The sequence below is a fragment of the Semicossyphus pulcher genome, unplaced genomic scaffold, assembly GCF_022749685.1.
Source record: "Semicossyphus pulcher isolate SPU_LCO1_2020_fin unplaced genomic scaffold, fSemPul1.0.p SCAF_2, whole genome shotgun sequence".
NCBI classification, from domain to species: Eukaryota; Metazoa; Chordata; class Actinopteri; order Labriformes; family Labridae; genus Semicossyphus; species Semicossyphus pulcher.
Genome location: NW_027211693.1, coordinates 5,202,679 through 5,219,759, shown reverse-complemented (window position 1 = coordinate 5,219,759; position 17,081 = coordinate 5,202,679). Strand labels below are relative to the sequence as shown.

The following is a 17,081-nucleotide window of genomic DNA, read 5'->3' as shown; positions in this document are numbered from 1 at the left end:
TTGAATGAATGAAATATGGAGAGTTTTTTTCCTTTTTTTAAAGGAGCAATTTGCCCCGGAAAAAGCCGTCAGTCACAGCTGGTGTTCTCTGTAATCGATAGAAACAACAATATTTGAAATTGGCGCCATAGCTGTGGAGAAAGTTGTACAAACAGCTCGTGTTTTCGCCCATTCTACATTCCTACAACACGCAGCATGCATTGCGCCACTCCCTCTGAAAGGAATGGCCCAGAGAGAGATGCTGCTGAAATACTACCGTTTCACTGCAGGCAACGGCTCAGAGCGGGACAGAATCCAAAATACGATGAGAAAATACCGGGGGATCGTCTAAAAAATCTTCAGGTCTGCAGTTTACATTTCAAACCTGACGATTTTGAACGAGACATGACGTTGGTAGCATCCTCCAAAGGCACAATTTTTTTTCTACCATAATGGCATTAGCTCCCCGTGATAGCATGATAGGACTGAGGGTGAAAATCAGCGAACTGGCCCTTTAAGACAGACTGGGGAAAGTTTTGGGCTTAACTTCAGGCCGTGTTCAGACTGTTTCTAACACTTATTTTCTGTTTGCTGTTGTCAGTTACTCGAGTCAAACCCACACGACTACATGCATGTTGGTTTCTACCCTCTCGTTATACCGACAGGACCTGCTCACAATTTAGCACCCCTAACTAAAGTTGGTAATCTCTTCTCATACCTACACGAATACTGGAACATGCATGTAGCAAACTTATCTTATAAACCCTTTTATAACTGATCCTGCAAAGATTCACTGATACACGGCATCAGCAGCGCAGACTTCACACTTGTTCTCCGTCTCTCACTTTGTTCATTGTCCATTTATAGCTTCTATCTAATCCTGATTCTAGTTCATGACCTGTTTCTGTTTCAGGCCTCGTTCAGTGAAATGAGACACTGCTGTCACGCTGCCAACATCGTGCTGAGCAGTGTAACAGGGCCAAGATTTGCCCCAGTTCCTGTCACTGGCTGACATTGTGAGGAGCTCCATGATAAGCGCAGTGACAGCCGGGTGTTGAGGACTTCAGAGGCCTCGGTGCAGTGGCAGCTCGCCAAACCAGCGTAATGCCCGGACATGTAAGGACTTAAACAAAGGAAGCCACGGCGTCAAAGTGAAACCATTTAAACTCCAAATTAAAAAAGTCAGCTTACAGTTTCAGCGGGATTGTCTCTTTGGTTTCTTTTAAATATGATGAATACATTTAGTGGAATTAAGAGAATTGGCTCTGCTTCAAGGCGGACACTGTGTGGGCCGTTATTTAACTCAGCCGAGGAACCTGCTGTGCAGTTAATTAGCTGGGGATTGTGGACGGTGGCGTTCATTACATGGCTGATTGAACAATAAATCCGTGTGTGTTCTGAGGGGTGACATGCGGGGCTCAGTGAGGCCGAGGATGAAGCGTAGAGGCACAGCTTTGTCCAAGGAGACCTGAAACACTAAACTATGACGTGTTTCTGGATTTCAAAGCTGAAATAGTTTGGGGACAGATTGTGGGGCTACAACACCAAGCCATGTCGCGTCAAACACACGTAATATATGAATCTGAATGGGTTACAGTATGTACCTTATAATCCCAAACACAAGCATGTTTTTTCACTCTGGACAACAAAAGGACAGAAAAGATGTGAATGGGTTGAGATGAAATCAGCCAGAACTACAGTGCTCAGAGGCATACACACAAGGTGGCTTCATTACACTGGAAATGGTCCGGGGTTCAACTCCCGCCCTAGGCCACTTGCTGCGTGTCATCCCCTACTCTCTTCCCCCATTTCCATCACTTTCCACTTTCCTCTCTCATAAAAGGCCAAAAATATAATCTTTAGAAAAAAAAATATATATATATGTGTATATATCAATAAATCAGAAGGAGGCACCCAAATATCCGTTTCATCAATTTCAGAAAATTCGAAACACGTTTCAAGATTGGAACATGCATGATCAGAGATTGATTGACAGTTCATTTAAAACTGTCACCAAATCCAGACAACAAACAAAACTTAGCTTCGGTACAAGAAGTATTGTACTGGAAGAATCCAATAAACACTGCTGCACAGGAAACACAAATACTCCGAGCTTCACCCGCTGATTATTCCTCTGATTTGTACTAAAAACTGTCTCTGTTAACAGAACAGAACTGAGAGTACGAAGTGCTGCTGTGATTTCATTTGCAGCAGGAAGTGAAGAGGTCACAGTGATGTCCTGTTATTCTGACCTTCAGCTCACTAAACGTCCGATTGGTCATTAAAAAGCGATAAACGTCTAAATATTTTACTGTGACTCATCTAATGGAAAACAAAAGTGAGATCTATCACAGGTGTGAGACACATAATGAGCCGAGGAGGCGCCGGTGACTCAGACAGGTTTTAGGATGAGTCATCAGTTCAGAGCTGATCAGTGAGACACTTTGTCTGCTGCACAGTGCAGGGCAGGTCGGGGGAGACAGACAGACAGACAGACAGACAGGTGGATGCTCAGAGTAGAGAAAGCAGCCGGCAGTCAAAGAACCGGGTTTAACTGTGTAACACAGGGTCTTCAAGTAGTTAGCATCTTAGAAAGTATCACATATTAATCACATTTGAAAGTTTCTGTCAACGTTCCTGATATTTGGGTTTGAATCGGGCGTGGTTATGTTTGAAAATGTATTACGTCATGAATCCCTCAATCCATCATAAGAACAGTCACACGGCAGCTTTTCGATACCCAGCGTTAGCGTCGTCCACGGGCCAAGTATTGACGTCTGCAGTCGTCTGTTCTCGGCTGCAGACGTTTAGTGCCGGCCGATGATTTCTTTTCAGCAGCGCGAGTTGAGCAAAGGGGGACGGAGGTTAGTTCTGCAATCATATAGCACTAGCTAACGTTACAGAGCAATGAGTTAGCTTTGCATTTATAAGGCCCTTTTACACTGCAAGGCCAAGGCGGGATTAGTACGCCTCTGTTAGGTCTCGTCTTCTAACACAGGGGTTCCCAAACTTTTCCATGCCAAGGCCCCCCAAACAGCATTAGCTTCTGGCCGGGGACCCCCAAACCCACAGACAACAGAGAGTGGGACAGCGTCGATTTTTTTGGCAGCATCCTCACCAAGCAATTCTCGGACAATGTCTTTGGTAGCTGGTTGAATCAAATCCTCTCCAATTGTGTGAGGTTTTTTAGCACGAGCAATGTGGTATGAGGCTAAAAATGATGCCTTCAGGGCCCGCTCGGCACGGTAGCTTGCTGTGTGAATGCAGCAGATTGCCTGACCAAATGCTCTTCTTTACGTCTGAAGAAGTCTACTGTTTTATCGGCCTCTGCCAGATGTTTTTGCATCAAGTGACGCTGAAGTTTCGAAGGCTTTAAACACTCGTTTGAGAGGGTCTCCAGACAGAGGACGCATTTCGGGCAATCATGGCCATTTTTCTGTATTGCTGAATTTGAGAATCTGAGATTACGGCAGTTTACGTGTTGTTAGGTTCAGGACAAATGGTTATTAAAAAAAAATAAAAAACAAAAAAATTATTATTTTATTCCTCCTATTTTCTGAGGCCCCCCTGGGGGCCGCGGCCCCCACTTTAAAAACCACTGTTCTAACACACGGAGGCGGAATGGTGGGCCGAAGTCGTTCCGCCTCTGAGCCGGCACCGTAGGTAGTAACAGAGGCGTCAGTGTAAACAGCGGAGCCGGCAGGAGCAGTACAGCTGTGTGTGTGTATTCGAAGCACGCGCTGTTTGTTTACACCTCGCTTACGTTTTGCTTCTGCAACCCAGAAACGCTGTAAAAACACACACTGGGGCGGCTTCACGGCGGCGTTTCTTTGTCCAATGCAAAATGGCAAAGGCGGCATGATGGCGGAGCTTCGTTACGGCGCTGAGGCGGAACCGTAAAAAGGGCTACAGCTTTGAGCACAAAAAGTGGAATCTCTCTACTATTTCAAACCAAATTTCCTGAGGCTTTAAATCCTTCTGTAAGTTTCTGTGTCATAACTTTAGGGCTGCAGTTAATGATAATCAGGTCTACTAATTAATTTGTATATTTGTCAAAGGATCTATTGGTTGTTAGGTCTGTAACATGTTAGAACATTGTGAAAAAATGACAATCAGTGTTTAACAGAGAATATTTAGTAAGATGGACTGATTTGAAATAAAAGGCAGGAAAAACACTCACATTCTCTTCTTAGGCACTCATCACTCATTACAACATAGAGTCAAAACAAAGAGTCTTCTGGATGCAGACTCCTGAATCATGAGGGAAGTAGATAACCAGGCTGCTGAAAAGGTCAGATTCCCCTAACAAGAGGACAGCGAGTTCACCTCTGAACTGAACTTTAGCCTTAAATTGCTGTGTATTTATATTTCTAATGTGTGAGTGTCCCTGTGTGCTACCCAGGTCGGGTTAGTTCCGAGTCAGCTCTCTCCTGGTGGTTCAGGCTCGCTCAGGCCGAGCTGGGCTGCAGGGGGAAGATAAAGGCGACAGTTGAGCGTCCTCACAGGGCAGCGTGAAGCTCGCAGAGCTTTTTCTGCTTCAAAATTTCAACCAGATTAAAGACTCAATCCAGCCGCGATGAGCTCCCTCTGACAACACTACTGCTTGATAAAGGAGCAGCCCTGATTCAACGTCTCAGATGTGTTTGTGGATGTGTCAGCATCACTCTTCTGGAGAATGGAGTTAAAGTCCACTCACAAACGTAGTGTGAAGTTCCTTATGTTACACATTACGTAACATAATGCACTGAGGTAACTAACTGGCAAAAGTACTTATTTTAATCCAAACAGGAATATCATTTACCGTCACCATGTGGTGAAAAATGTTTCCATCTTTGACCACGTCCACTTTGAACGGACATTTTTTGCATGGTGCCAACAAGTAATATTAACACACACAGGTTTTCCTGTCATTTAAGCCAATCCTCCACATCTGCCTGAGAGCTGTGGAGAGATGTAATCTGATACAGTGACTGCTCTGTTGCCCTGGGTGACCTTCATCAATGGAAACTAATCAACCAAAAACTGTCAGGGAAACGCTCTGAAACCTGAGGCCTGTCTCCAAATCAAAGACTCAATCTCCCATGAATCTTAGCCCCTCCTTAGCGACCCCCCTCCTCCTGTCGTGTCATAATTTCTGGATAATGGATGAGATGTTGAATTTTTTATATCGCCATGCGCAGACTGAATGTGGATGAATAAATAAAACAGTGAACCTGCCCTCACACGCAGACACAACCTCTTTCTGTTTCCAGACTGAACCTTTACAAAGTCACACTGAGAGTAGTGAGACGTCTCGCAGCAGGAAAACTGTGAGATCCTGTCTAAATAAAGAACTCCAGGCTGCCTTATTGAAGGTATTTCAGAGCACAGTATTAATAATGCATCTTTTATGAATTCTCTCTGACGTACAGTCGCTCCTGTAGCGAGGCTCCTGCAGAGTGAGAGCATGACGAAACACTCCTCACACACACTCACAGACACACAGCGTAATGTCAGCTACAGATGTTCTCTTCCAGAGCACGAGGGATCAGGGGAGGGTCCAGACTTTTTTGACTGGGGTGGCCAAACCGGGGCACTGACTTATGCAGGGGTGGCATACCCCTGTCCACAGACACACACCCATATGAATAGCATTTAATGAACCCTTCCTTCTAAGCTTAATTCTTTAAGGACTCAAACAGAAGATGTGTGGTCAGAGTAACAATATAAAGTACTAAAGGAAATGTGCCACATTGCAGCCTGTTGCAACACAGCCCAAATAGTTGATTTTAACACAAGGCCCACCTCTGACAAGGCAAATAGCCAATCCTAGTTTAGGGTGGGACTTGGGGTGGCCAATCAGATTCAAGGGGGGCCCAGGCCACCCCTCTGGATCCGCCCCTGTGCGGGATGTGTTCAAGAGAAACATTTTGCAACAGTTCGGAGTTTTCTTCTGGTTTCCGGTGTTTGTTTTCTGGTGAGGATACATCGGCTCAGGGATACACGAGGAAATAACGTGTTCTAAAGAGGGATGTCCCAATCTTGAGTCCCAATCAAAAAACCCTGCCTATTTGTATCCAAATGAAGGAGCAAAAAAAAAAACACTTCAGGTGTTGGAAGGTGGAACTTACTGCTAGCATGCATCTGCACTTTTATACCCTTTAAAAATTAGCACGTTGATGCGTCCTTTTCAGACCCGGGAAGACCCGCTTATAGATGCCGATTGTCTGTTTTCCCAGTGCCAGTGGAGTATCCTGCTTTCGGTCTCTTTCCTGCTGAGTCATCGTCTGAGGTCACAAACGTGCCCCAGACAGGGTTAGTAACCAGTGAAGATGTTACGGTGGTTAGGTCTTTATTGTATCTATCACTCATTCATTTCAGTCTGTTTATCAAACACAAAAACTGTAGCTGAGATGACAAGGAGTCGCAGAAGTTATCGACAGAGCATAGCATCGGGACAGAAAGGGGGGACTGATCGGAGCTGAGGCGATAATAACCCCGGTCTGAATGCCGATTGTAGCCTTTCCCAGTACGCAAAAAAGCCGGGTGTTAATGGGTGTTTTGTGGAAAAGCGGCTTTAGAGACACCGAGGTCACTGCCGGAGTCGGAGATAATCAAGAAGAAACATGCTGAACAGAACTTGAAAGTCCCTGAAGTTGCCTTTCCAGTGAAACTTAATAGCCCAACCGTAACGTTATAATAACTAAATTTATCTGCACTAAATATTGTTTCCTTGCAGCGATAAATACTACATTTAACCCCATGCTGCACACAGAGCTGACCAGTCTGTGTGTCGGATACTAACACAGACTAACATCTGCACTGAACGGGACATAAGGCCCGATTCGGGATATCCAAACATTAATTACGGGACAGGAGGAAAGGGCGAGGATAGTTTTTTCTTAATGAAAATTTACGAAGAAAAAAGAACAAACTTTCTTTCACCAAATTAGAAATTTTGAACTCCAAGAAATAAAAAACATGCTACTGAGAGGTTGTGATGATGTCACACAGCCTTCTTTTACATCTTGGACACACTGGATGAGGGGGGTCTCCTCTCTGCACACAGCTCACACTGTACAGAGACTGCGGTGGAGCTAACAGCGTATCAGTGCAGCGATAGCTCACATCTATAGGTCTGTTGATGGAAACAGCAGGGTGACAGACACAGCGAGAATGTCAGCATGTCGGGGGGATCTTTCAGTGCAGCTGTCACTCAAACGTCTCGCTGCTCCGGAGCACAAAGCCAGAGATTCAACCGGAGATGCTCCAGCTTTATTCATCAGTTCAGCACTGCCACATTATCTACAGAGAACAGAGGAAAGATGCAGCGCTGATAATCACCCTCACAGTGAGCCTGAAGTCAATGCAGCGACAACAGCAGACAATACGTGTCATCTGCTTCGGTTGCTGTGATATTGCAGCGTGATGAGTTATAGAGGCACTTGTGTTATTTGTTAGGTTGTCAGGAGAAACAGGATCCTCCGAGCAGCAGTGATACAAAGGTAGAGGGCCGTGACAAAAGGTCAACAGAAATTACACCCACACATCCTACCAGGAGCTTTAAGCAGAGCACGACATACGCTCTATTTTCAGCGTTCACATGAAGCTCCGGCTCTTTGACTCAGTGATTGACGCATGTAAACATTACAAAGTGTGCCCAGAAGTATGAACAAAATGTCAGAGCTTTAACCGCTTTTTTCTTACCAAAAACATGCAGTGGTAACAACAACTGTGGTTGATTCAAGGGGTTAATCAGCACTTCTAAATGTAGTTCATGAAATAGACCATCCATCTATTATCTATACCACTCACACTGTTCAGGGTTGCAGGAGCCAATCCCAGCTGTCTTTGGGCAAGAGGCGGGGCACACCCTGAACTGATCACTAGTCAATCACAGGGCTGACACATGCAGACTCACATTCACACCTACAGGCAATGTTAGAGTCACCAATGAACCCAGCGAGCATGTCTTTGGAGTGTGGGAGGAAGCCGGAGGGAGCCCACGCATGCACCTGGATAATATGCAAACTTCACCCTCTTTGTCCCAACCGGAACACAAACTAACAACCTTCTGCGCTAAGCAGTGCACCACCGTGGCGCTCCATGTAACTATCATTGTGTGTGCACGATCACACATTTTCCTTTTTTGTCAGTTTGCATGAATTTCAAACATCAGTGTTTTCACAGAAAGCACGATTTATGTCTGCAACATGAAAAACTTCAGACAGGCTGACTGGAAAGTTTGAATTCACACCACTGAGAACCATTTTAAAGTCTTGTATACGACTAAAACTTAAATTGTGTAAACTGACGGTTAAAAAGGGACTTCCTTCTTTTATAATTACCTTGATGTGACATCTTGTAAAGAAGCCAGACGCTCTTTTCTATCCCTTAATAAGTTGTTCAGGAGCGTAAATATAATCAAACTCTGACCACATTTTGTTCACAAAAACTACTTGGTTTTGGTGACAGAAGGTGAAAGAAAAGTTCATGGTTTGGGCTTCAATAATATTTCAATGTAGACTCGAGGGTGACAGAGAAGAGAGAGGAAAAAAAGAAGGTATTCTTGTCCATTTACACAAATTATATTTACATTACTAGAATTTGAGACAATTTAGATTCAGTGTCAATTTGGCCTGTTGATATCATCTCTACAACAATAAAAAGGTGCATCATATGGGATCACATTGTTCTTATATTCCCCACAGGCGCTTACAGAACTTGAGCTGCAGGTTACCTTTCATACTGACATGTCCACTGCAACATAAACACACCTGCACAGTAGATTTGCAGTTGCAGATTTTGTAGATGTTGAAACGTAGTTTAAAAAATCATGACAAAATCAACTTGTCACATTTAATAAATATCTTGTTAAAAAAAGAAAGAAAGAGCTGCATAAAAAAAACATCCTGCTCAGTTTTTCAGCCCATTTCCTTCACGTGATAAACTGGGAGCACTGGGAGCTCTTACATGTTCGCTGCACATTTTCAGATCACTGACTTTCAGCCCGGAGGAACGCTGAAGAGCACTTTACTGGACGCTCTCATTTCCATGAGCTGTTTCTGTCCAGATAGTGACGCTGTATTTTCTAATTACTGACTATTCTGTTTTAGGAGTTTATGAGGGAAAATCCATTAATTAGGGAAACTCATGTTCTGTCCATCCTGAGTGTTTCTGGAAAGAACAGACTAATAAACCGGAGAGGCAGATGAAAACCCCGTGATGGTGATGTTTGTTTGCAGAGATCCGACATGAACTCAGAGCTTCGACTGTCGACTGTTGATTACCTTCAACCAGTTTTATCCCCAGTGTCACATTCTTGCAATATCACAGCTACTTCTCAGACATTATTCTGAACAGTCTGCAAACTAGAAAAATCTCAACCTGTAGTTTTAGAGCTGCAGTGTGGCTCACTTTAAAATCTTTATAGACATCTTTTTGTAAAATAAAACAACCTGTCGGAGCTTTTTTTTCACTGTATACACACATTGATTAGTATTCTACAATATGTTTAAACATGGGCCCTTTTCTTTATATTTGGGGGGTCTAAATATCTAATAGGTAGGCTACTACTAATGTGCTCAAAGCAGGCTGTAAAGGCTGCATAATAATAAGCTGTGGTTCTGTGAGACCGGAGAAACTGACTGACACCAAAACATGACATGTAATGTTTTAAATCTCTGAAACACTGAAGCAGCTGGAAATATCTGTACATGCAGTCACACTGTGCACATGCGACCAGTTTACACCAACTCTACCACACAAAGCACTTTGTTTTGAAGGGATTTCCCTTTCAATGTGCAGTAAAGCTGTTTTATGGGTTACAATGATTCACTCTCTCTCTGCATGTGATTGGCTACGGAAAAACCTCACATCCATTCACACAAACAAGCACAATTATGCAAACATACACAACCTCTCAATCTGTGCACAGAAACACACACCTTTCAATTCCAACAGTTTCCTGGATGCACAAAACACAGACACCTCCACTATGTCAGCCCCCACACACAGCTCCCGGTGCATTACATAAAGCTAATCAATGCACTGGCAGCTATAAATAATTCAGGCTCTCCACCATCCATCACCAGCCGAGATGCTGCTGCTGCTGCAGCGGAGGGGGAGGAGGACCGGAGCCGGTGGTCAGGCCCACCTCATCCAGCAGCGCGGGAATACCGCCTCATCCTCCTCTATGCTTTCAGTGAAAACCCTCAGCTACAGCCTCCTCCTCCTCTCTTCCTCCTCTCGTGTCTCATCAGTCGCACCTACAGGCGAGATATGGCGGTGAAAAAGGCGAAAAGATCCGCCTTTACCTGGATGAAAAGATAACACGGAGCAGGAGGGGAGGAGGAGTACGCCTTGATGTTTGGTGCCAAACTGAAGCTTAAAACGTGATTTTCACTCAGAAAGCGCTTCTTCTCTCACGAGCCGCTCCCGCACGTTGTACTGAAAAGCACTATCTGGCTCTCTGGCATCCAGCCAGGTGCAGCTGGTGGATACCTGCAGCCTGCAGACCGCCTGCCGCCAGCGTGGACGAGCGTCCGTCTGTACAAACACTCACACACAGACACGCACACCAGCGGTTCACGCCTAAAACCTGTGCGCATCCTCCCGCTGTTCACCATCTCTCACACCGCTGAAATCATCCGAGCTGCACCCGTAATTCACTCACACGCCCCCTCCCAAAGACACAAACAAACAACACAAGATAACACCCGAGCATCCCCGCTTGGTATTTGACGCACAGAGCGCGTTGGTTTTACTGACCTGATGCGTCTGAAGCGACCGAGGTTGCGAAGGGATCCCGACCAGTCTGCAGCCAAACCTCCGTTTGATGCCCGTCCTATATCGTCTCTCTTCCTCACCCTCTCTCTCTCTCTGCCTCCACCACCACCCCCTCCTGCGCACTATTACCTCACAGCCTCCGTTACTCCAAGGCAGGAGAGAGAGCAGGGAAGCATATGGCGACAGATTCTCCACCAGCAAACCAGACACACAACAGGTCTCTGTGCTGCCTTTTTACTCTTACGTACAGAAACGTGTGAAAAACACTCAACTGAACCTGCGATGCTGTGAAACCTTTAAAAACCAGCATCAGGTGTGAAGACGATGATGTGTTGGGGAACTCTTTCACAATACATGAGGAAATTAGATTACATCCACCGGGAATACAAGCACACATAGGCCTACTAAACTTTTTATTATTTTTGTTGTTGTTTTTTTACATGTTTTAGGGTCTGAATGAATGGGTACAAAAAGTTCTTTAAATGCCCCAGTAGAGATAGCTTCAGCAGGCAGCCATGAAACAGGCTTAAATGGCTGCAGTAGTCTTTAAATGCAAAAGTGCTGATCAACGGAGGTCCAAAAAAAGTGCTCAGATTGTTATTCCGAATGTCTGACAACATTACAGAAAGGATCCCTACAGAGAGAGACCTATAACGAGTAAAGTTGCTTTTTAGAACCAGAAACAGCCGTTACATCGCTCTCTTCAAAGCCACCAAACTCCACTGACAAAAAGAGTCAGTTTAACTTTCAGAATATGGAAGTTGCCTTTGTCAGTTAGTTGCTTTGTGTCATTTTGTGCTACAGATGCAAACATTGTGCTGGATCTGAATTCAGCATTCAAAACACCAAAGTCACACAAAATCCTAACTGAGCTGACCAAACAAGGCAGAGATCGCCCAACGTCTCCTGCGTTCTTCCAGGTAAAATCACTGGTTTAGTCAGTGGAGTCTGGTGGCTTAAGAGAACAATGTTATCGCTGTTTCTTGTTTATTACCGTAACAATAAAAGCTTTATCTCCGTAGCGAAGCTTTCCATTATGTTTTTTAAGCAAGCATTTTGTGGATGTGCTTTGGATTGGGCTAATTTGCTGAGAAAGGTTATTTAGTAGCCATAACAGCCCATCTCAGCTGTAAGGTGAAGCCATTTACTTAAACTATTCAAAACCTTTTGTACCGAATCGTCATTTAGAAAAATATCTTTAAAGCTACTGTGAGAAGTTTTTTGATGGTTATGAAAGAAGCTGAAAATAATTCTGAGGACTCTATATGAGCTACAAAAGCAAACCAGACCATCAACAACATGACTGATTATTTCTATACAGTTATTTTATTGCCTGAAACTGCTGGCGGGGGGTAGGTGTCAGACGAAGCGAATAACTGCACGCTGCCTTTTAACGTGAGTGATACATGTGACTGTTAAAGAAAACAGTTACAGTTTTTTTGTTACAAACCACCACTTAAGCATGTAGAGGACAAAAATCAGCAGAGAGATAAGAGGTACGGCTTTGTCCACAGGGGGCGCCAAAATCAACACAAACTGAAAATTCCTCACAGGAGCTTTAAGTCTGGCTGAGGTTTTAAAATACGAGAATTCACCTTTAAAGTCTATAACTAAAATTCTTGTACGCCATATAATTATAAAAAAAAGATACATTTTGTGTACACATAAAACATCCAGATACTGTTTGTAAATTAGCGAGCTTTAGAGGTGCATTTTAAGCTGTTTTTCCTCCTATTTTACATGCTTAATGCTAAGCTAGGCTAACTACATCCTGAACCCCGACTTATCAGTCCTTTGATTTCACTCTTAAAGAAACCCAACAGACATGTTTCCCCAGATGTCAAACTGTTCCTTTAATTTGTGCCGTCTGTTAACATAAACATTTGGAGTGAGTCCATCTATCAGAAGGGAACCAATGAGTGTCAACGCTATTCTAATTATAGACAAACATTTGGAGCAGGTGGAATCACCTGACCAATTATCATGCTTTAAAAGCCTCATGGGAGATGTAGTGCTCAAATTCTTAGCACTTAATACAGCTGTAGAAACTCATTAGGTCTAGTAGATAATCAATAAAGGAGAAGAACATGATTCAAGTTTCAGAAAGATTGATTAAAAAACAGTTTAGGAGAAAATTACTGAGGCTGGAGGAACAGATGCGCGCTAAGAGAAGGGGGCGGGGCTTCAGTCCTTTATAAAACATAATAATGCTGCGTTCAGGTGTCATCAGCTGTCGGAGCAGCCGGTGGTGATGCCTGTCTGCTAATGTGAAGCCTTGTGTAACTCTAATGCACTCATTGTTAAAGTGTCATTACCAGCCTCATTTATGACTGAGCAAACACACACACACACAAATACAGACACTAAGCAAACAGACAGGACAGGTGCTGCCTGCTGCTCAACATCATGTCACGCAAGCAACATGGCCAATGAAAAACAATCTCATGTTCTGCCTCGGAGTGACAAACATACTGAAGACAAGAGGACTACACAGAAGAAGTTGGTTTTAGAGTCTAGACATGTTTTTAATATAAATGTTGAGCATGAATTTCATTTTTTAGAACTTAAATGTGTCCTGCTTCTGTTTCTGCGTCCTAAAAGGGTTTTAACTTCATAATGAAATCCATTGTAAGATGTCAGTGTGCAGCCTAAACGCAAAGAAAATGGAAGAGCTACCAGAAACATCTCCTTAGTCAAAAGACATTAATACCCCTGAGTGTCAGCTCCTGTCTCTGGGATAGAGATGTTTCTCTTCATAGCTAATTAATGGAATATCTTTAAAGGCACTTTGGGGCTCTGTTTGTGCTATTTGCCTGAAAGTTTGTAGCACAAAAGAGCACAGAGATCCCAATTAGCAAAAGCTTTGAAGGGAAATGTGGGTGTTTTTAAACCTGGGCCCCGTCTCTTACATTTTTTGGTATCTAAATATGAACACATGTAGGTCCAAAAAGTGTTGCAGTTGCTCCAGTAGATTTCATCATCCATCAGCAGTGAAACAGGATGTAGCGTAATCCTTGATCGATAAAAGTACGTCCAATAAAAGTTCCTGTTTTTGTCACTGAGATTTCTATTCCAAGTGTCTGACAACATTACAGAAAGGATCCCGACAGAGGTAGACTTTTTGTTTTAGAGTATGATGCCTTCTTTAACAAGAAACAGATGCTAAATCGCTCTCTTCACAGCCACCAGACGCCATTGACAAAAACAGTCATTTCACTGAGCAGAACATTTGAGTTACTTGTCTGCCGCTGCCTCGATCGGTTATTTTTTTGTGTTATTCTGTGTTAGAAAAATATTGACACACTTACCAAAGCCACACAATAACACAAACAAACTAATCAAACAGAGGCAGTAATAGAGCAGCTACTTCTTGTTCTTATACATAAAATTACTGTTTTGGTCAATGGAGTCTGGTGACTTTGAAGAGAGCGATGTAACGGCTGTTTCTGGTTCAAAAAAATCATCTTCCTCTTTAACAAGAAGGTCTATCTCTGTAGGGATCCCTTCTGTAATGTTGTCAGACACTTAGAATCTAGACAGAACAAAATCATAACTTTTATTGGACGTACTTTGATCGGGCAAATTTATGGACTTTCTGGCTCTATATACCGTCTCCAGACTTTCTTAAGGCTTTTGTATAACAACCATAAAAGATATGTTAAACTCTGTCCTGACGGCACAAAACAGTCTTATCACAGATTGTATAACATCCCAAGACGGACTGTAGGGACTCTTTCTGACTCAAAATAGGAGGATGTGGATAATTACTGGAGTAAGTAGCTCACACTGCAGACCCGAACAAACTAAAGAGTCATCATTGTAAAGCCATCACATTGGTCTTTGCCAAACAGTGAATGAACTGGATCTTTTCAGCCTTTCTCCTCCTCTTCTTTGTTTAACTACAGCCACCAACAACCGTCTGATGTTTCATAGAGTCTGAAAAAACGAGCCGCAGTGCCTCTGAGAAAAACGCTGCTTCAGGAAATGTGATCACTAAAAAGAACACAGCAACTGTAATGCAAGATTAGCTCCATATTATTCATGGAATCAGTGTGCATGTATAATGTTGTTGGGTGCAGGAACGCGATCACACCACAGCTGCTTCAGTTAAAGCTTCATTACTGACACGACATGTTGGGGTTTAGACAACTAGAGGTAATCATTCAGAACTTACAGACAATAAATAATATTATTGTTATTTGCTTGATATATTTTGGCTCACAAAATATGTGTTTTTCAATTTCTTGTAGATTATTTGGACTGAATGTTATACTTGATCTCTCTTCGGACACAAGCATTCTGCAGTAATTTATTCCTATAAGGGAGGAAGCTGCTTCATTTCATCTCCACTCATGTTGTGATCAAACACACACACACAGACACACACACGGACACACAACTCACTGGGCTGAGAAACGCAGCAGAAGTACAGTGAAGTGAACATTGCACTGTATGTCTTGAATTTGACACGCACGAGGCGGCTGTAGGCTGTTCCATGACAAAAACAGGCATCAGAATGTAATTGCATTAAGCCGCGATGCCTTTAAATAGCTACGTCCTGCCAGACAAAATGCTAATTAATGTGATTTGGGTCTGTTAGCGTCCAGGGTGCATGTGGTATTCAGGTCTGAACGGTCCGCAGGCTGAGCCTTAATCTCAGTCAGATGCCAGTAAATTGCTCTGCATGTCGTTTTCGCGGATAAAAAGAAAAACAGGCAAAGATTTGTTGTTGCTGCATCGAGACCCAAAACACAGTCCTCAGTGGGAGAGAGAAACTGTATCAGAAATTGTATTTTTGGAGCTATCTGGCACCATAATGTCCTTGGGGATTAATAAAGTTCTATCTTATCTTATCTTAAACAAGAAACAGGACAAAACACGGAACAAATCAACATATTAAGTTGCTGACTGTTTTTGTGATAAAGTCAACTTTATCCATCTAAGGCCAATTTCTTTCACATTTCTGTACCGTCCTAATAAAATCCTTTATAAGTCATTGGAGCAAGTGGCTACTCACATTTAAATTGTGAGGCTACAACCTCTCAATGTGTCCTGTGTGAAACCCAAAGACAATATCCCTTAAGTTAGTGAAATAGTCACATAAATATGTAGAGTTGTGTAAGACTTATATATTTCATTTGGAAGCATATCTGTAACCTGTTCAAATCAGGTGAACCGCGTTTCATGGTGATGGCATAAATAATATGACCAGCAGCCTTCAGGGCCGCACCCAAGAAGCTGCTGATTGTGTGAAGTCAGAGGGTCAATGTTGACTTCATTTTAGTCCCAACCAGGCTCTCTTTGTGAACCTAAGGTAGTTTTGATGCAAACAAAGTATGGTATCAGTGTAGCTAGGTTTAGGCGCTAAGCTACTTGTTGAGGTTAAGGAAAAAGATTGTTCCAACACGTTACATCAAGGAACCTACAAAAACAAAGTCATGTTGTTATGTAACCAATGTTACTACGTCAGCTTTGAATTGTGGCAAAAAAATCCAGATTATCCTGATCTCAGCCGAGGGGAAGATTCAGGCTGGATTTCAGGAACTAAATAAACCATAACAAAACTACATTTTTACAGTGTAGTTTGGACCGGAGATATTATTTATATTTTGCAGGTAATGCTGTATCGCAACAGTGACATAGTAGATAAGGTGGTCATTTGGGTTGATAAAATAATCCACCAAATAGCATTAATATCAAACTTTTTTTTTTCTAATTTAAAGCAACTGTGAGGAACTTTCATTTTGTGTGGATTATGGCGCCCCCTGTGGACAAAGTCTGCAGTATGTAGTCGCATTTAGAGCTCTGGTAATCCAGATTTGGTGATCGTGAAAAGTCTGTATCTGGATCAGATTGATTGAATTCACTTTTACTTTGAACACAAACACAACACAACACAAAATCACAAAATCATGACCTCACCTGTGTGTCGACACAGGTTCTGTCATTGGCAATCGGAGCTGAGGCCATAATTACCCGGTTCTATTGCAGAGTCATTTGACCCGGCTCTGAATGCTGATTGTAATCTTTCCCACTAAGCAGATAAAGCCGAGTGTTAGCGGGTTTTTTGACCAGTGGGAAAGTGGCTCTACAGAAGTCTGTGTCCCTCTAAAGAGTGTGCAAACAAAATTACATGTGTTACTTTTTCATTAAAAGCTGATGTAAACACATTTGTAAGATACAGTAGTAAACATTGGCTCATGTCATTGCAGCCACTATTCGCTCGAAATAAAATCACCCTTCAAGAAAATCTGATCACGTCTCTGAGGGCGAGACAGGTTTTTCTTTCCTGCAGCCCGATGATCATGTTGTCCCACAGAAAACAGCAGCAGCAG

General features: G+C 43.0%; 1 protein-coding gene across 1 annotated transcript in view; it reads right to left on the bottom strand.

Moving 5' to 3' along the window:
• The window catches only part of LOC138598364 (complexin-2), a 54,143-nt gene extending 43,294 nt beyond the window's left edge, over positions 1-10,849 (bottom strand). The window contains exon 1 of the mRNA XM_069670147.1: positions 10,729-10,849. The gene's annotated coding sequence lies outside the window, so the exon portion shown is untranslated. The remainder of the gene's footprint in view (positions 1-10,728) is intronic.
• Between the last annotated feature and the right edge of the window lie 6,232 nt (positions 10,850-17,081).